The following is a 21,376-nucleotide window of genomic DNA, read 5'->3' as shown; positions in this document are numbered from 1 at the left end:
CTGCCTGGAGGTACCATGTATTGAACCTGGAACCTTTTGCATGCAGTGCAAATGTTATACCACTGAGCTACAGCCAGAGTAATCATTCTGCATTCCAATATTTAGGATGCACAATGCCAACATTAATATCAGCCTATTCCATCACCCCAGCAAATATCCAACTATTACTAAAACCGTACGTAAAATTATACAGTTCAGTTCAGTTCAATTTATTGTCTCTAGCAAACAGCCATTACACACATGAAAAAAATAACAAGAATTCAACTATGAATAGTGGTTGACATTTCTACTCCCCGACCTTTACAGGATAAATCATTTCCCATTCCCCCTTTTATTACACAAATTTGTAAAGCCTTTGCAAGAAATTTGGATGCTTTCCACATCAGACAGCAAAAAACAGGTCTTTGCAAGAGATGTCCTTCCCTTCTGCAATCTTAACAATGGATGGATGTAATTGTTTCTAAGATAGTTATAAAAAGGGCATTCGAGGAGTATGTGAGTTATGTCTTCTATAGACAGTGAGTTGCATTGGCAAACTCTATCCTCCTTAGTGATACGGAACGGAGGGGTGTGTGCCTCCTTTCCCCCCCTTCCCTTGGAACATCCGAGGCGATGACCTCGAGGGTGCCCACCGTACACTCACCCTCAGCCCCCTCACCGTTGCATAAGCACCACACTTCTCCCAGACCTCAGTGAAACCCTCCTTTCCCCTTCTTTCTACGAGCGAAATAAGCTCATATATATATATATCCCCCTATCTCTTGCTATGCCTATTCGCGCTCCATACTTATAACGAGTAGACCGGGTGTTGCGGAATCCCCGCTTATTCCTATGGCCGCGCTTTAGCCAATCACAGCCATGCATTCACCCTGCAGAAGCTAGCTCAGGGAGCTACTGCACGCCTCATTTCACTCCTGACAAGCTGCTGACGGCCCCCCACTGCGAGAACAATGGATCCGAAACCAGGGACCTCGTAAAACGATCAAAATCTTGTTACAATGTATCCATTCTTGTTACTATGTATCCATTCTGTTTCCGCTTTTGATCTATAGTACGGAATGGGTTGGAAAGCATTGAAATCTTTAGAAATTGATATAAAATCAATCGTAACTCCGATTTCTCCGCTCTTGGTGTCATTCAACTCAGTTCCCCTTGGACTCCATGATGCTACCCCTACTTCCATAATCCCCGAAACGGCAGGTCACGTACACAGGAATTTCTTAATCCTGTCAGATCGTTTCGCCAAACCCTTCCTCCAGGCAATATTAGGTGGCAGACGATGCATATCTCTGACCCATTGTCTTGCCACCACTGGTACTCAATAAATGTTTATCTATGTATATTTCTCGCTCTGCATGTTCCCCCCTCCCTCATCTCAAATGTTAATTACTGTGATCCCACCTTTCCTTAATATATTCATGACGTGTGAAGTATATTCATGATGTAACTCGCGAAACCCAACCTTCTCATAATGTATTCATGACGTTTCGTGCACTGTATTCTGGGACACAGAGGGAACTTTTAAAAGTCTATGTCACCCCATTCTCGGGGTTCAATGCCATTTTGAACCTGTTGCGCAATAAACTCGGATCTTCGTAGTTTGCTCCTGTGTCCGGCTGAGCTCCTTTCTTCTCCACAAGGACCCACGGACTCTGTCCGACGAGCTGGGTGGCAGTGCAACCACGCACCCAGATTTTTTCGTTTCATTAGGAACTCCTTTATGTAGTACTGTCCAATCTGCTAACAGAAGGACATTCAGTCTTGCCTGAGTAAAGGCTACCCTCATTTTAACGTTGGGCAAATCTGCTAGATATCTTGGCAGGGATGGGTACAATGGAATAAAAAAAGCATACAATTTGTTCGATCGGCAGATCTTGATCTCAGCAGTTTGTGATTGCATCTCGGCGTCTTGAAACCTTCAGAGTATTAATTCTTTAGCTTTCCCAAAACCCTGCGTCACAAGAAAGGAGGCAGAGAGTCCCAACCTCATGGCAGCAGATTGCATTTCATGATTCCTTGAGTTTGGGGTCATGTCTTCCCAAGATTCTGATACATGCTTAAAAATAGTTTTTAACCAAAAAAGCAGAGCTAGTCTAAGGGCTTTGGCTTTAATGGGCATTACAGCCAGTTCTGCACAGAGTGGTGTTATTTTTGTAGAGATAGAGACTGACAAGAGTCTGCACAAAAACTTGTTTTGCGCTCTCTATAGTTCTTCCCGGTGTCACATGTGTAGGATGGTAGCCATGCCCACAGAGAATATTACATAGGTGGAATTCTTTGTAGCAACCAAGAGCGAAACATGCAGGGATTTAAGCCCATCATCCACTATAACTGCAGATATAATAACTATATGTACTACACACAGAAGACAATTCTCTGGTCAAAGAGCTTGAGGATCTTCTGTTTGAAGGGTTGTCCAGTCCATGTCTGGTTAAGAAAGTGAGAGCAGCAGATAGGGATGGAAAGACTAAAAAATGCTCTGAATTGAAACAGAAAGCATTGAGGGAGGGAAACGAATCTGTGTACAAGTTGGATTGAATTTGAAACAAATAGATGGCAAGCTTCTTTCAGCAACTCTGGTAAAAGAATGGAAAAACAGAAGATGGGAAGTAGAATTTTTCAGGAAAGATAAGGACAGAGAAGTATGGTTGACATGGAATAGATGGATTTGGGTGTGGATTAAGGACTGTATAATAATCAAATAATTATGGCCTGATGCTCTAATACAAAAACACAGTGAAGAAGTCTTGGAGGAAAAAGACAGATTGAACATTTCCTAATACTTGAGGAAATGTTGTGATGCTGGAGCGGAGGAGAACTATTGTAGAATATTATAATTTTATTTGTAAAACTTTCCTTGGACTTCTTGCACTGAAAGAATTAGATGAACTGGAGCACCCCGGAATGAAGACTGGAAAATCACCTAGCAGAGGTGGAGCAATACTAATTTGGACTGAACATTTGACTATTTTGAAGAGCTATTGTATATATAACAGAGATGGATAGTTGGAAGTCCTTTTTACCATTTCCTTTCTTTTCTTCTTTCTTTCTTTTATACTTCCTATTGCTCTTTCTTTATTCTTCCCTTCTCTTTAGATTAGTTTGACCTTTACTGTATTTTTGTTGTTGAAAACTTAATAACAATTTGATTTTAAAAAAGAAAAAGAAAGAAAGGAAAGAAGGAAGGAAGGGAGAGAAGGAGTCTTGAGGTTGCCCACTATAGTGAGAGGCTTGTTGTTCTATTTAAATGATAGTAATTATTTTAAAATTTGCTCTTGGGCAGATTCTATGCAAATTGGTCTCCTCTGTTGTCCTTTTATTTGGTGGCCACCTTCACTGAGAGCCAGGCTTCCAGACCAGAATGTTGAACTTGCAAAGCTTGTGCTCAAGTTCAACTTTTTCCCCCTTTGCAAATTAACCGTGGCATCGAATGGTGCCTTTTGATTTTCCTACACAGTTGATCTACTTGAAGACAAATGAGCTGTACAAAAGCTAAGTGCTAGGAAACAATCAATTTTACTTGCCGAGCTTGCAGTCCCGTTCTCCCTGTTTCAAAGCACAAACTCCCCTTGGCACAATACAGCACACCTGCTTGTGACAGTGATGCTTACAATCTTTGCATTACCAGCGTTGAATGGTTCTCAATAGTGGGAGTGAGCCTCAAGTTGGCAGGTTGGCTACCTTGGACCCAATCCAAATTTTAATTTGAAGAGCAGGGCTGAAATGAGGCAGTTGGGCCCGTGTCAGTAAAACAAATACAGCTATTCTCTTGGCTCTGTGCTCTTGTTTACAAAAGCATTAAAATAATTTTCCCCAAATGGCAGTGATCCAACAACACTAAAAAAAATCAATGGATGCTGCTGCAATCACAGTTGGGATCAAAAACTATAATGATCATTCTCTTAATATTAACAGATACTGTTCTCATTTTATAATTGTTTCATATTAATAGTATCTTTAACTTCGTTACCTTTCATATTTCTTATTACTATTACAATACAAACCTTGGGCTCATGCCTTCTCTTTCCTCCACCAGCGTAGCTGTGAGGAGGAGTTCAGGAACTTCCATTTTTGATTCACTGCAGTTAATTAAGTTTAAACTGCAGCAATTGTGATTAATATTAACTGTTGTTTGTGTAAACAAGTCAGCTTTAGAAGTTATGATTTGAAGTTGCCTTGTTTTAGACAAACCATTGTTAAGATTATCCAGGTTTGGGTGACACGACACGCCTCGGTGAATAATAGAGAATTAAAAACTTCTCTTTGCCACTACATCAGAAAAAGGTAGGGGAGTGGGGAATAGAAAGCCAAGGCTTGTAGAAAGTCATTCCCACCACGCTAAGCCATGTTTTATGAACAATTGACAAGTATAACATCTATTTTGATGGTGATTCCTACTTGGCTTTCTGCAAGGTTCATAATCTTAGACTGACCTGCTGTGTGAAAAGACCTGGCTGTTTCCGAAGTGGTTGAGCTTTCAAAGTTTACAACCACAAGAAGATGGCTGCACTAAAACAGCTGTTAGGGGGTTGCAGGGGGCAAGGATCCCCTAAAATTACTGGGTGCCAGGTACTCCCCATAATTTCTGAAATTAGTCAATGTGGAGGTTGATACATGGATTCAGCAAGACCTAAAAAAGAAGCCAGCTTCCAGGAGTTTTACTTAGAGAGGTGCCATCAAAGAACAAAGACAGGTGATGGCAGAATCATTACCCTGGCAAAGGTGAGACATTCAGCATCAGACAAGAAGTGAGGCGGAGGTCCTCCCCCATTGGTGTGTTAGTCAGTAAAAGACATAGCAAAGTTGTGAGGGGGAAGTTGCCAAGGTTACAGTGGGCAGGAAGTCCCCACAAGAAGGATGCTCTTTTTACACAAGGCTTGAGTTGTGTTGGAGCAAGGGTTTGGGGGAAGAAGAGAGAGCCAGGAACTCCATGTGGGGCTGACTGGGTGAGGCTGCAAACATATATTGAGGAGCATGGCTGGCGTCTGTTAGCTGAAGTTATCCAAGGAACAACAAGAGGCACCCTTGTGGTGTAACTCCCTCCACCTAAACTCAGGTGTAAAGGTAAAGGGACCCCTGATCATTAAGTCCAGTTGCGGACAATTCTGGGGTTGCGGCTCTCATCTCCCTTTACTGGCTGAGGGAGCCGGTGTTTTTCCGCAGACAGCTTCCGGGTCATGTGGCCAGCATGACTAAGCCGCTTCTGGCGAACCAGACAAGGTGTAAATGTGTGTAAATAAACCACATATCTTAAAGACACTACAGTCTCCACCATGCCTCATTGCAAAGAAACACAATCCCTGGTTAAGTGCCAAGATCCCTGGAACTTGACAGAGATTGGGGTGGCTGGTAGCACAACGTTTTCATTTAATCTACAAGCATAAAATATTTGTACACAGTTTTGGCCACAGGAATTTATTTGTGCCAGGAATGTGTAATGCTTAGTTCTTATGCCATGGATGTCAATTCCTTCTCCTCCTCCCCACCCACTCTACCATCAATTCCCAGAAATATTTTGTTGCAGTATCTGTTTCGTGTTAGTTATTGGATAGTTGCCATGGTTTCCAATGGAAGAGGCATGTAATTATTGCATACAGCTGGTCTGACAAAAATTCTGCATGGTACTTTGTAGTAACTTGATAAATTGAATCCTCTTTGTAGGAGGAAGATGAAAGGGTTTAAAGGAATAACCCATAAAATGTCTGAAGCAAGGAGAGTGTGCTGCAGGGATATTGATTAGGGGAAATAAGCCTACCTCCAGCTCAACATGTCTTAGTGTAAATTTCAAAGTGAAAAGGATGTAAAGATTAAAGATGTGCTTCATTTTAACCATGCACCAGTCAGGGATTCCCAAATGGTGGGTCGGGGCTGAATAAAAAGTCACCTGTAAGTAAGGATGGACTGGAATTTTGCCCAGTCCACATTTTAAGAGGCTCTGGTGTCATTCACACCTGCCAAATTAATACAACGCTGGGAACAAAATTACCCTTCCAGTTTTGCCCTTTGCCAAATTTTGTGGTACAGTTCTCAGCTAATGGGGGGGATACCAAGATGCCAAAGAATACATATTTTAGGGTAAAATGCAATACCTTTACAAATGTGTATGCTGAGATAAAATGCTATTTTGTTTTAAACTGGTGTTTAGATATATATTTGAATATATATATTTTTATTCCTTCATTGTATGGGATTGGACTAATTACCCTTGGGGTCCCTTCCAACCCTACAATTCTACAATTCTATGATTTAAGTATACATTTTTATATGGATTAAAGATAATCATCATAGATTAATGCAGAAGCAGGGTGGAACAGACCTAAATGAACACATGTAAAATTGAGGTATAAAGTGGGCACCATTGTCATTCTAAAGAACGAGGGGGGTGTTCATTGTGAGTTCCAGCACCTTTTTATTCTAGAAAAACAACATTGGAAAGCTTGATAATCATTAATTCCATTTTATAATATTTACCTAAGCCAGCAAGAGCCACTTAAATCCAACGTCTGCACACAAGAAAAAAATTTACACAAAGCCATTGCTCACTAATAACAACTAGGGAAATATTTGTATCTTTGAGTTCAGTTGACCTTCCAACTTATATAAAAGTTTAAGAAAGGACAAGCAAATTATAAGATTATTATTTAATGACAACATATTGGATGATATACATTTCATATTAAGAGTACATCCATTGACAAGTGTCCATTCATTTTAATGTGTCTCCTCTAACTTTAGATATTATCCCTGTCTGATTCCTCATTGTGTTGCCAGTCCTTTCACTTTTTAAAGAATTAATTTTTGTACTTTGTTATGACAATTACGTATTGACAATGAACTGAAAGCCAAAGAGCTGCAGTAAGACTGTGCACTGCAGGTAGTAATTCTTCCTCACTGAGTTGTGTGAGGAATTGGATCTCAGAGCCTCTCATCAATTCTGTCTACTCTTCTTCATCTTCCATGCTCTCCGACTTCACTCTGAAAGTTTTAATTTGTCACCTAGAGTTAACTAATTAGGAAGTTGTCACTTTTTTGGCCTTTCATCAACAGGGCACACTACAGGAAATATGAGCTGAAAGTGTAATTTGTTCATTACACATTGCAAAACTGCCAACCGCTTCTGTCCTTTGGGAGTTTTATTTACTTCTTTCAAAAGCAGCCACCAATCTCCTACATGAGTGTTAATCTTCTTTGTCCCTTTGATATACTCACCTCCTAATCAATTAATCACATCTCTTGCTTTCTGTTAACCATGTGAGGCATCAGAGGTCATAAGTAGGTCAGCGGATGAAAATTGAGAGAGTTGGCATCAAAAACCCAGAGGGAACTATTTTAAACTTTCAAAACACAGAGAGCTTGCAACCATTTAAGCCTATCTGCCAGATAACTGTAACGAGGCAATAAGCTGTTGCTGCTGCTATACTGAAACCTGCTTCCCAATTTTTTGAAATGCTTCTTCCTCTGTGGTTTATCATTTCTTTATAATTTTGGATACAGGAATAAGTTTACCTTGTTGTTGCAAGGTTGTCAAGGATGGTGCATGTGTCCTCCCCACCCCACATTAAACATTTATCCAGTGCTCTTCAGCCTCCCCAGGTGCCCATGTTTCATCATCTGAAAAAAGCCCCATGAAATCTACTTGCAGGATTTAATTGATGTGTGGGAAGCTGGGAGGCTTGGTCCTGGTTTTGTTTTTAATGGAAATGCTTCCTATCTCTTTTTAAAAAAATCTTTCTGGATTTATTTCTTCAAAAGTTAAAATGCTTTTAATGTAAATGCTTCATCTCAAACTCCGGAACAACAAACAGCTGTCAGGCACAAAGCAGGCAGCCTTCCTAGTATTTTGTGCTTACATGAAGGTCCAGCCTAGGATATCACAGAGGTTGCACCTAGGTAGGCTGCAGAGAGCAAATCACCAGGGTTTGCACAATGAGAGAAAAGACTGAAAGTCCTTAACCATTAAGGTAAGCACAGCAAAAATCCTGCACCCTTTGAATGAGAATTTCACTGAAATTCGATAATTTTCAAAAACAGAATAAACTGCATTTGTGGGTTGCTAAATAACACAGCTGTGTGCCAGCTCTGGACAAATCCTGGATCTTGAACTGAATTGGGCTGATCCAGGTCGATCCAGAATTTGCCTGGAACAGGTTGAAACAGCCGTTGATTTCCAGAGTGATAAGGGTATATTAAAGTGTGGGTCGGTGGTGGTCAGCTTTAATCAGGATTTGAATCCCTATTTCAACATACAGTTGACAGCAGAGAGAGGGAGAAGGCAATGCAGGCAGAGACTCTCACTTCTCCTTCACCCCTCACTAACCAATCACATGTTTAACTAGGGATTAAACACCTATTTAATCTTAGGAACATGGAAGGCCCCCAGTTAGTTTCGAAATCTTAGGAACATGGAAGGCCCCCAGTTAGTTTCGAAGTCAGGCCCAGGTCTACTTGGATTGAATGTGATCTGAGGTGCCAAATAGGGTCCTGAACTGGATCAATGTTGTCATCATCATAGTGCTTTGCTGTTTTGAACTCCATTTGTTCAGAACTTTTGAGATAAAGCCACAATATTCTACATAAATTTCTACATGCAGCCTCTACTGAACGCATCTAACAGCCCCCTCCATAAGCTACAGTTTTTTTATGGGAAAAGGGAAGACTGCAGAGATCCATGTCGCTTTGCTGGAAGGAACGCAACAGGAGAAGACAACGCCTACTCCACATACAGTGTTCCCCCAGAATTGTTTTCCTAAGGACCTTCCCAATTTCTCCTTTTCTCTATTCGGACAATGTACAAAGAGTTATTCAGTTTTATTCCCACAATAACTTTGCAGGTGTATTAAATTTATGAGGTTTAACATTCAGAATGGTTGAAGCAACATATTTCCAATGTCTACTTGAGATTTTATTTCATTGAGATTTTATAGCCAGGGTAGATTGCAATACATGGATTGGGTACTCATAGCTATGGTCTGGCTTTTACAATGAGCAGATGAGTTAATAAAGCTGGGTCTGGATTGTACCACTTTGCATGGCAGATGGCATCTTACATGAAGGAATGGGGGGTGGGGAGAGTAAGAGCCAGAACCCATCCCACAGAAAACTAGCACACCGGTGAAAAGGCTAAGCTACAATGCTGTTCACTGACCTATCATTTTGTATGTTCAGGATTGTTATTATTTTTTAATATGGAAGACTACTCAGTCACCTGAGTCTCCACCTTCAGTCTGAAGAGCCACAATCCAGACACAACCTTCCCTCTTCCAGCTCCTGCTTATAAGAAGTTGGCTTTTGAGAATAGGGCTCTGTTTTCAAGGATGGTGGAAATAGAGACTTCCCATTCAAGACATCCCAAGGCAGAGAGAATAACTAAGAGCTGTGATGTCACCTGCCCCGGTTTAAAATGGGTGAGGTTGAACAACAACAACTTTATTATTTATGATGATTTACAGTATAATGGTGATGATTTTATTACTTACACCCCGCCACTCTGGGCGGCTCCCAACAAAATATTAAAAGCACAATAAATCACAGATCATTTAAAGCTTCCCTATACTGTACAGGGCTGCTTTCAGATGTCTTTTAAAAGTCGCATGGTTATTTATCTGTTTGACATCTGATTGGAGGACGTTGTTTATTGTGGAAAAACAATGGGCCACAAATTTGAGTGTGTGTGTGAATAATTCACGCAACTAAATCTGAAATGTAATGGAATCCTTCAACTGTTTATCTGTAGTCCCTACAAGGTTGGGAAAAACCCCACAAACAAACCAGGGAACATGATTCCCATTTAGCTACCTTGCCCTAAGCAGCTAGGATGGTAGATGGTCTTTGTGGCCATCTGAGCAAGGGAGGTGGGGTAGCAAAGCTGGGGTGTGTAGACAGTTTTTACATTTGTGTTGGAGGAAGGGGCAGGTGCCTGTAATAATTACAATAAAACAACAACAACAACAACAACAACAACAACAACAACAACAATAATAATAATAATGGGAACTGTTGCATCAAGGCTTTAACTAAATGACCAGTGATACCGTTGAAAGTCTGTGATCCATCAGAGCCTTTTAAAAAGATTTTTTTCTGGGACTATGACAGTATTATGCTGGGACTATGACAATATTATGCTGACCAGACTCCCAGTCCAGTTTTGAATCTAATTCAATGTGCTCATTTTCTTTTAAAGCCCTTTGTGATTTAGGACTAAGTACTTTTTCATATTTTCCTGTCTATACACCAAGAAATTCTGTAGAGAGCTTCCTACCCGTACCCTCACCAAATGAAGTGAGATGGGTAGCTACAGAAGATAGGGCCTTCTTTGTGGTGACACCCAAGGAAAAAGCATAAGGCCCATCTTGTCCAGCAGTATGTATTTACAAGTGTCCAACCTGTGTGAAGCCCTCAAGCAGGAACTGAGTGCAACAGCACTCTCTCTATATGGGATTCCCACTGACTGGTAACTGTGGAATACTTTCCTTAGAGAGGCTCACAAAACACCTACCTTATTGCTGTTCTGGTGCATGATATGGATTCAGCTTTTTAGGCTGCAATCTTATTCACACATACCTAGGACTTACTTTTGAGCAGGCATGCATAGGACTCTGCTGTTACTGAGCTGGCACATATAGGATCACAGAGTTAGTTGCATTAGGTTTATAACAACAGTGCTTTATTTCCATGCTTGTCAATCAACCACCAGCCCCTCTCCAAACCTCTCTGCATCCCATTAAAAAGTAAAAACACAGGTACCAAAAATATTGACCAATCATGGTTATTACAAACTTCATTACGGGTAAATAATGAAAGCTCAAAACCATGGTTCTGTTCTGAAACAGTTTCACTCCCTGATGAGGTGCTTCCCAAATCAGTTCAGGGTGCTAATGCTTATCATTAAAGTTTGTGGCAGCTCAGGCCCTCCTGGATATCTAAAAGTTGTCTTTTCTCATGTCTATTTTCCTGTGGATTAAGATCTCTGGGTTTCTGATGTTAGGTGGGTGACAATTGCAGAGAGGGCCTCATATATATCTTCTGTCATAGAGCTTCAGTATGCTGATGACAACGTAGTGTGCGTATGCTCAGAGGATGACCTCCAAACCATCCTAAATATTTTTGCAGAAGCTTATGAAAAGCTTGGCCTATCACTCAACATCCAAAAAACCAAAGTGCTGACCAACAAATACAAAATAACCCCTCTGCAGCGCCACAAATCCAACTCAGTGGTGTAACATTGGAAAATGTCAACCATTCTCTTGCCTAGGCAGTTATCTTTCCACGAGGCCCAACATTGATGCCGAAATCCAGCATCGCCTGAGCTATGCGAGCACGGCTTTCTCCCGATTGAAGTGCAGAGTGTTTGAGGACCGGGACATTCGCAGGGAAACCACAATGCTTGTTTACAAAGTTATTGTACTACCAACTTTACTATATGCTTGTGAAACATGGATCACTTATAAATGCCATCTCCAGCTCCTCCAAAGATTGCATCAACAGTGTCTCCGAAAAATTTTACACATCACTTGGGAAGACAGGTGAACTAATATCAGTGTACTGGAAGAAGCAAAGATCACCAGTGTTGAAGCAATAATTCTTCAACATCAGCTTTGTTGGACTGGTCATGTTGTGCGAATGCCTGATGATCATCTTCCAAAGCAACTACTCTATTCCGAACTTAAAAATGGAAAGCGTAATGCTGGTGGTCAACAAAAGAGGTTTAAAGACTGTCTCAAGGCATATCTTTAAAAATGTGGTATAAACACTGACAACTGGGAAACACTGGCCTGCGAGCACTCCAGTTGAAGAACAGCCTTTACCAAAGGTGTTATGGGCTTTGAAGACACTCAAACTCAGGATGCAAGGGAGAAACGTGCTAGGAGGAAGGCATGCTTGGCAAATCCACACCATGATCAACTCCTGCCCAGAAGTCAATGTCCCCACTGTGGAAGAACATGTGAATCCAGAATTGGCTTCCACAGTCACTTACGGACTCATTATTAAAACTGTGTTTATGGAAGACAATCTTACTCGGTTACAAGTGATCACCAAAGAAGAAGAAGAAGAAGAAGAAGATATCTTTGGTGCCAAATAACTTTTTATTTTCCCTAAATCAAACAGTGGGCCAAACTATGTGTTGGGATAATCACATGGCTTGCCTTTAATGAAGGATTTTCCTTCCAATCTGGACTAGGATTGAACAGATAATCAGACCCGCCAAGTGTGCCTATTTTCTAGGAACCTCCCTGATTTAGAGAAGCCACCCCAGTTTCTGGTTTGATCCTGGAGTGTTCTACTTTTTCTCAGGAAGTCCCTATTTTCATAGGAGAAATGTTGGAGGGAATGGGGTTATCTGACCCCTGAGCCATCTTAAGGCAATCCTGTATAGGGAAGGTTTTTTTAAATGTTTTATTATGTTTCTAGATACGTTGGAAGCTGCTCAGAGTGGGCGGGGCACCCCAGGAAGATGTGCGAGGTAGAAATAGCAAAGTTATCATTATGGAATGGGACGTCCCTATTTTCATCAGAGAAATGTTGGCGGGTATGATAGAGATATCTCTTCCCCCACTGTGCCCTGCCACCACCTAACTCCCCTCCCATTATCTATTATCAACCCCATTCTTGATTGAGTCCAAAGCAGAGCAAAGATTAATTGCCGCTTCTTCCTGCTCAGTATTAGGATCCTGATCTTTGCGAAAGGAAAATTCTACACTTAAGAGGAAATTTCTTTTGAATGTAACATGTGGTTTGGTCCTGAGGTTTTTTCTTCTTCTTCCAGCTGATTCCCTGCTGCTGCTGCTGCTGCTGCTGCCTTTCTTCTGATTGTGCAGTTTGTATGTGCCATTTGGACATGGTTTAGTTGCTTGTTTTAAAGTTTCAGATTTTAATGAGAGCTAGCATGGTGGTTAGTGTCAGACTAGGAACAGGAAGACCTGGGTTCCAATCCACACTCAGTTTTAAAACCTAGTGGGCTACTCTTTCTCTCTTTCTCAGTTTCATGTAGCTTACAAGATTGTTGTGAGAGAAAATTTGGAGGATGGGGGGTGGGGAGAACAGTGTTTGCCACCCTGAACTCCTGGGGTGAGGGGAGGAATGTAATAAATAAATAAAACATACAAACCCATGCAGCTACTGCATTTAGAAAAACTCTACTGCAAGATCTGAAGCAGGAATCTTTGTCTCCGTACAGAAACTAGCTTCCCCCTCCTTCCCCAACCATTTTCTCGTTCCTTACCTGTGGCTGTTTCTGAGGGGAAAGCATTCAGCAAGGCTCATCATTGTCCTTTATGCTTCAGGCATCCACTGTTTTCCTTCTTGGGGTTGCTATATGGGGTAAACTTGGCACCCCAAAGATGGCTGCTGCTAAGACCCTCTCCCTAGAATAGCAACACAGAATCGGCTTGTCTCATGCTCGGTTTCAATCCTGCTGCAGCCATAGGAAGACTTTCTGTCACACCACTACGTTGATTTCACAGACAGATTGGAACCGAAGGAGTCCAGGCACCAATGAGGCAGCGCTTCGCTTAGGAAATACCAGGGTTTCCCTAGCAACAGGTTGAAAGCTTAGAATTATAGCTAGGAAACCATGGGGTTTCCCTAGCTACGGACAGCTACTGACGAGCGTAAGAGCATCACTCAGCTCAGCCTGGCAATGCAAAAGCACACTCAAACGTTTGCTTTCCCCTCCTCTCCTTGCTGCAATATATGAACAGAGCAAGTAGTAATCAATGTTTCCGTGGATTTTGGAAGCAACTGATAGAAGAGGTGTGTCTGTGAAGATGTTTTGCAGCAGAATCTGGGCTCCCAAACTGCAAATTTCTGATGGAAACAGCCGGCTCGAGGAGCTAGGAGCATGGCTGAGTGGTTAATTCTCCATGCCCATCAAAAAGTTTGAAAGGTAAGAGAAAACTTCATGCATGCTGCCAAGAGGATGCTTGCTTAGGGTGTTTCCAGGTAGCTAGTGTGGAAAAATGGCCTGCATTGTGTGTGGCACCACCACATGGTGAGCTTCTCAAAGCTATATAAAGGGGTTTCCTCAGCATTCAGCACTGCCCACTCCCAGTTCGAGATGGGAACTCCCCACACCACCTCTTCAATTTTGTTAATGTTGGTGAAAATATTAGTCACTTGCCAGAAATTCCTGAGCAGGATGGTTCAGATTTGTCTCAGATTTCACTTCAGTGGCAATTTGGCAATGCACAGCTCTCTTCAGACATAGCACATGGAGTGAAAATTATTTATAGAGAAAACCAATGAATATTTATTCGAAAAAGGTATCCATGCTTTCAGCAGCATATATAACATAAATGCATACAAAACTGAAGCCTTAGACTGTGACCCTGTTCTCTCATTTACCTCAGAGCAAACCAAGTTGTATTATATGAGAATTGTGTAAAGATTGTGAATTTTCTTTGAGATTTTTTAAAAGTGGTGTTTAGCCTAAGTAGAATATCGTAGCTACAGTGCCTCCCCATACACACACACACACACACACACACCTTTATTCTGAATGGCAGTGGCTGATCTTGATTTATTCTAGGATGGGAGAAGTACAACCTTGACTCTCTCTCTCTCTCTCTCTCACGCACACACACACACACACACACTGTCTGCAGCTGCTTCCTGTAACCCAAGAGTGGGGAACTGTGGGCACCCAGACAGTAACTGTTGGACAACAGTGTGCTGGCTGAGGCTGATGGGAAATTTATTAGATTGGCTTGCAAGCAGGTTCTGGTTTAATCAATTTCACCCTTCAGATGCAAGAGAGGAGGAGCCTTTCAAGGTCCCACTGCCCCCCCTTTAAAGGACTACTTGAGCATTCATTATTTTAGTTCTAAAAACACTTATTTGTACCCCAACCTTCATTATTTGATTTCAGGGCATGTGTGCTTGTGTCTAATGTATCACCTATCCTTTCATTATAACAAATATATATATATGCAAAACTTTAAATATGGTTCAAAGACTGGTCTGGATTCTGTGATGTGAGATGTCATGACTATTGGGCTCAGACTACAACAGACATAGCAAAATGCCTGTGTGTGCATTGTAGTAGGACTAATCGTGCTTCTTGAGGCAAGTTCCAGTTTTCCTAGGCTACAGCTTGAAGTGCTAGGGATGGATGTTCTTATGAAAGCTTCCAGAAATTGATTTATCTAGCTCAGTACTGGCTACACGGGCTGGAGGCAGCTCTCAGAGTATTAAACAGGGTTGTTTCCCAGCCCTGCCTGAAGATGCTAAGGACTGAAACCTGGTACCCTTTTGCACGCAAAACAGGCTATGTGCTCTACAGCTAAACTAGGCCTCCTTCCCCCCACCCCACATTTGTAGAACCAGTTTGCTAAGAAATCATGAAACCTTCCTTGGAGGTTTTTCAGCAGAGGTTGGATGGCCATTTGTCATGGATACTTTACCTGAGGTTCCTGCACTGCAGGGATTAGATGGCCCTTGGGGTCCCTTCCAAAGCTATGGTTCTATGGATGACTGTGTTCACTGCAGGCAATAACAGCTCTAAAATACCACCTCCAAGGCTACAGTCCTATGCACACTTTCCTGGGCGCAAGCTCCAGTGGGACCATGCATACAACTGAACTGTCTTTCTCTGAAATGCTGTTGCTTGTGCAAAGCCTAGGTAAGATTAGAAAAGAAGCTAGGTTTCCCTTGTTATTGAAGCTTCTTATGCTTCAGTGAGAAGCCTCATGAGCAGACAGCTTTTCTGAGGGACAGCCCTTCCACATCTACCAGTAACCGTGTGAATCCATTATTCAGGAGGTTCCCCGTTAAGGTGCATCTAATGGGAACCAAATTCTCTTTTGTCTGTTGAATTGTCCCTCTGAATGAAAAATGAGATTGATTTCGACGCTTTAAAAATATATCGGCTCTCACTAAGGTGCCTCCTGCTTTTGAAAAGAAATGGGTCTGGAGAATTCTGCTTCAAATTCTTTAGCATATCAGAACTGTAGAAATATTCTAAAATGAGAAGGAAAACAACATCTCTGTGGGTCATAAATATTTTCTAAATGACAAGCTCTCAGGTCGTTTGCTCATCAAGATGGTGCAATGTCCTTGACTTGCTTTGAAGATTGTAGATGTTACATCGGAGGGCATTTTGATCAGAGATGATGCACTGATACCCAAGCTGTGTTGTATAATTAATACCATCAGGTGTTCAAATGAAGAATAACTATGAAAACTACTCATGTGACAGAATCAGGATGCTCAAATAGAATTATCATTTGTAACATTTTGTGGGAGAAAGAGTAGATCTTTTTAAGGCTATGCTGAAGTCTCCTGTTTTTAGTTAGCTATAGCACATGGGGATAGTTTGGTGGGGATATATTTTCCTCAAATGTTTTAATTCTCTTTCTCCAGAACACTTTTGATGTGCGAATATTTACTTTCCTTCATCAGCAGGATGTTGGAGGGTATGCATCCTTTTGGTAGATGTGAGAAAGGGCTCTGCATGTGTAACTATGCGGTACAAGGATTGAGTCTGATGAGGCCAGGATCTCTCCCCGCTTGTATAGCATCTCTATGCACATATATTCACATACGTAAAGCCACTTCTCACGCATGCAATGCGTGTGGATAGTTTTGAGGAGTAGTGGTCTGCAGACATGAAAGCTGTGGGGTGGGGGGGGACAAGGCTAGTCCACGCTGCTCTATTACCCCCTCCTCTACGTACACACATTATTTAAACACATGGGGAAACCCTCTGATATGATTGTCACATGGAACACATTTGAAGGTTATAATAAATGTTCCATGATCTCTTGCAGTCTCACCCAAATCATAGTAAATTGAGCTGGAATCCTATCATTATTTTCCAGTACGTATAAGGTGAAGATGTCATGTTGGACATCAGTGTCAGTCTTTCTTGGAAATGCATCATCCTTCTAGAAAATGTAAAATATGGAATCATCTGAAAATATTACACTAAAGTCACTTTTAAGCACTGGGTCCCATTGGTTAATCACTCTATATTTTTGCTCCAGTTTTGTGTTGCCTAATTCATGTTATCTAACATCTGTAATTGTTAGTGGTTTTCTTTAAAAAATTGTAAAGCTTAACCCCAACATGCATACAAATAATTCTTTTGCATGGCTGTGATCTTATACCCTTTTACCTGGGAGTAAATCCCATTGAAACTCTTAGATCTTACTTCCAAGTAAACATGCTTGTGCTGTCTGTTACCTATGCTTCAGTTTAATTGACACAGAACTTAATTAAATATTACAAAGCAGAGTTTAATCTTTGATTTATTGTTTGAATAGTTACATTAATCTGTCACAAATAAATCAGGCTTCACTAGGGCTTAACACTGCAGGCTTGCCTTGTTAGTTTAATAATTTAACATCTACTGCCGGGAACAAAGAAGAGCGTTGGCGGTCTGTTTCATAGATCTTTCATTTTAGGCTTTAATCTTGTAGATCACACATTAGCTAGTTGCCGGGGAAATTATGGTGCTGGCCATGAGTAACTGAGCTCTCCGTTTTAAAAGCATGTTTAATTAGCAGTTCAGACCCCGTAAATATGGAGTTTCCTTCTCCTCAGCTGTGAAGGAGGCAATACAAAAGATTGCTAAACTGTAAAACGTGCTCTAATCTCTCATTTTGGTTAATGCTTACGGAGGATAATATGAGCTTTCTATACTATCTCAGGGTTAAGTTTTCCTAAAAGTCTCCAGCTGATGTGCTTAAACACAATTACAGTCCAGTCCTATGCATATCTGCTTCTTGTAGGCTACAATGGAAATTGCTCCCGAATAAATGTGTGTTGAACTGCAGCCTTAATAGCTCAAATTACACCCACCTTTCCGACATGCAGCTCCCAAATGACTTGTGCAGATCTCCATGTCAAGAAACATTGGGCTCCATTCTGAATTCTGCAGTATGGCATTTTTTTCACCCGAGTTATAGCTGTTAAGAACTTGTAGGAAACCCATTCACAAAGTCAGGTTCATGTGGTCTATTGGCAAAGCAGTTTAATGGAATGGCAGATGGTGTGGGGAATATCTCAACAGTGCCTCTGGACATTTCTATTGGACCAGCTCATCACTAAGGATGTTTTCAACCATTCAGTGAGAAGCCTCTTTTCCATGACTGTCCCCCAGTACCACTTGGTTGTACAGTGGTACCTCAGGTTAAGAACTTAATTCGTTCCGGAAGTCCATTCTTAACCTGAAACTGTTCTTAACCTAAAGCACCACTTTAGCTAATGGAGCCTCCAGCTGTCGCTGCGCCACTGGAGCACAATTTCTGTTCTCATCCTGAAGCAAAGTTCTTAACCCGAGGTACTATTTCTGGGTTAGTGGAGTCTGTAACCTGAAGGGTATGTAACCGGAGGTACCACTGTATTTGAAACCACATCTGGTATAACTTTCTTTCCTACTCAAGGGCCCCAGTACAACAGCATGTGTACAGCAGAGGAAGACAACATGTCCACTGGGTGGTTAAAAAAGCTGGGATCTGACACATCAGCTAATGGGTGGGGAAGAGGGGACTGAGTCTTGCCCCCAGAACTCTCCTGACCAGTTGTGTGCTCTGGCATTTTTTGCTGGGGTATGCACATTAATTTGCTAGCAGCATCTTTTTGGCATGTGCTATTCCCTATCCAGTGCACGGGGAAGCCTACTTCTGCTCCAGTGGAATGAAGTGATTTCACAAATGGCTGGAGGCACACGTCTGTAAAAATTTAAAAACGTAGACTTTCAGCTTACACGTATTTCAACAGGCATCCATGTTGTTCTGAGAAAAGTATAAAAATGAACATTGATTTTGCTATATATCCAGCCTACTGATTTACTGCTTGTTTAGAACACCGAGGGGGGGGGGGGCGTTGAGCACATTTTTCTAGAGCTAAAAAAGTAGTGTCTTGTTCAGAGAGAATGCTCAGGTTTTAAAAGGTAATTACAGAAACAATTTGACACTAACAACAACAACCACCCAACAAGTAAAACTACAAATTGATACCAGAAAATAAAACAGACTGCACTTTTTTGTCCACCGGGGGATTATTGAAAATTTGTAGGACAGAGAATAGAGAAGGTAGCACAAAATAGTAATTATTTAAATATTTTCATTAGTATTAAAATATCCAGGGGGAATTTCCGAAAATGTGGCACTTTGTTTTGCATCTTAGGCAAGTCAATCGAAAAATCGTGGGGGTTTTTTTGGGGGGGCAATTTGGGGAAGCTTCCAACAACTTTTTTTTACTATAGGAAATATGGCAACCCTATTTTAACAATTCATAAATTAATTATAAAATAATGTTAGACAGGCCTTATTGTCACAGATTTATTCTGGGAAGTGGGAAACTCCACACGCAAATGCTCTGGAGCTGGGTTGCTTGGACCCTAATAAATGTAGCTACCTTAGTCATTAATGGGGAAATCCCACCCATAACCAGAACCCCAGTATCAAATCTGATGCTGGGAAAGGTACAGATAGGATTTCCACACACATTTATTTTGGGCTTGCTTTGGGAAAAATAAATGGAGCTTGTCTTGGCTTTTGTATTTCCACTCACATTCATAAATTTCAATTATAGTTCCATTGAAAATCAATGTATAGAGAGCACAGAAAAATTTCTGAAGTTATTTTAAGGTCTGAGAAATGGCTTGCATCCAGCCAGAAATGAATAAGCTGCAGAGTGAAATAGCACACTTTATACATAGGTACACACACCAATATACCCTCCTGTTCCCCACTCTTCTACCTTTCTAAGGAATGCAGATGTCTTTCCCCATAAGACTTAGTTCTAGTGATTGCCATTCATAACTATTTCCAAAGGTAGGCAAGATCATTGCTAAGTATCCAATACACTGTTCACCCCACCACAACAGAGAGGAAAATTCTAATTTCCACCGAAAACCACAATTATATGACCTTCCTCATTCCAGTTGTGCCTGAAGCCACCGCTACATTCCTCTCACAACACAGCAAAGGTGATGGAAAATCAACATTGATCTACCAGTTTCATTCTTCTGCTGAACGTAAGGCACAACTCCTGTGCAACCCCCCCCCCCAGTCCCAATTCTCATAAAGTTCTTGTTCTCATCACATTTGTCTGTTACTCCAGCACCAGAATGATGAGCACATTTCTTCACGATCCCTCACCTTCCTCCATCATTGCAAAATCTGGCATTTTGTTATTTAGATCTGTAAGGCAAGACTGTAACATTGAGGGAGCTTCCAGATTAGGAAAAATTCAGTTTGGTTCATATTTTAATGCAGACCTACCTAACTATATAAATTCAACAACAACAACAACAACAACAACAACAACAACAACAACAACAACAACAACAACAACAACAACAACAACAACAACATAACAACTGGTGCTTCCCCAAACTCTAGAGCAGGGTTTCTAAAACTTGGGTCTCCAGATGTTTTTGGACTACAATTCTGATCATCCCTGACCACTGGTCCTGCTAGCTAGGGAGGGTGGGACTTGGGTCTTCAGCTGTTTTTGGACTACAAGTTTGGGAAGCTCTGCTCCACATGAAGCAAAATGCAGTTATCCTTAAAATTTGCACATCTCTAAATTCTGCAGTGCAGTTCTCCAACTCAAAAATTGCATATATTAGGGAAATGTGTTCATAAAAGTGCATATATTGCTAAAATGCAAAAAAATGCATTAAATTTGAGGAAGTTGCTTGCAAAACTTCAGTGTATCTGAAGAAGTGTGCATGCACACGAAAGCTCATACCAAGAACTAACTTAGTGGGTCTTTAGGGTGCTACTGGAAGGAATTTTTTTATTTTGCTTGCAAAAGTATGTGCATTAGGGGAAATTTCACACCAAGATCTTCATGTTAGGAGAGGTATATACTAAAATGCTGATGAATTTTTGTGATGACTTGTTTTTTTTGGGGGGGGGTAGTGAGATCACCAGTTGATGCAGTAATGTGGGAAATTGAACATAAAACTTGAAAGCCAAAATTGACAGATTTTTCCACCCCCATTTCAGATGGGGGTAAGATACTGTAAAGGAGTCCTTGAGGTAATGCAAATGGGTTTGTTGTTTTTGTTGTTTTTCATATCAGATCTCCTTCAGTTGTTGGTACTCAGGGAATTTAAAATGTAGTTGTGCTTTATGCAGGTGACGCAAGCCACAGAGAAAGTCAGCAGTGGTTAAATCATACTGAAGCAGTGCTTCAACTGTGCTTTATTCAACCAAGTTTTACTCAACAGAGTTTGAGTGCACAGCTAAGCTCTTAAGTCCTGCTCATTTCAGTAGGGTTTAAGTGTGCCTAACATTCTCTGGACTGTACCCAATGAAAACATTGCTGAAAATACTTCCCTCCTGGAGTCCTAAAGGCTTTAAACATTATGGGCAATGCTGTGGGTTGGATTAGCTGGACCCCATTCAGTAAATTATCCATTGTT

At 41.2% G+C, this 21,376-nt stretch overlaps 2 long non-coding RNA genes across 5 annotated transcripts in view; one reads left to right on the top strand and one right to left on the bottom strand.

The window, feature by feature from the left end:
* Positions 1–13,520, bottom strand: part of LOC308589913 — a 123,742-nt gene extending 110,222 nt beyond the window's left edge. For 2 of the 4 annotated variants that reach the window (XR_014009543.1, XR_014009544.1), the window contains exon 1: positions 13,220–13,359. This is a non-coding gene — a long non-coding RNA (uncharacterized lncRNA). Of the gene's footprint in view, positions 1–13,219 lie in introns of all 4 variants that reach the window. The other 2 variants (XR_014009541.1, XR_014009542.1) reach the window with 2 other exon arrangements.
* Positions 13,521–13,775: 255 nt separating this feature from the next.
* Positions 13,776–21,376, top strand: part of LOC308589923 — a 36,756-nt gene continuing 29,155 nt past the window's right edge. The window contains exon 1 of the long non-coding RNA XR_014009558.1: positions 13,776–13,882. This is a non-coding gene — a long non-coding RNA (uncharacterized lncRNA). The remainder of the gene's footprint in view (positions 13,883–21,376) is intronic.

Source organism: Podarcis bocagei, assembly GCF_964188305.1.
Source record: "Podarcis bocagei genome assembly, chromosome: 6".
In the NCBI taxonomy this organism is placed as follows: domain Eukaryota; kingdom Metazoa; phylum Chordata; class Lepidosauria; order Squamata; family Lacertidae; genus Podarcis; species Podarcis bocagei.
Note: the sequence above shows the minus strand (reverse complement) of the source record. Positions and strands in the feature narration are given on the sequence as shown.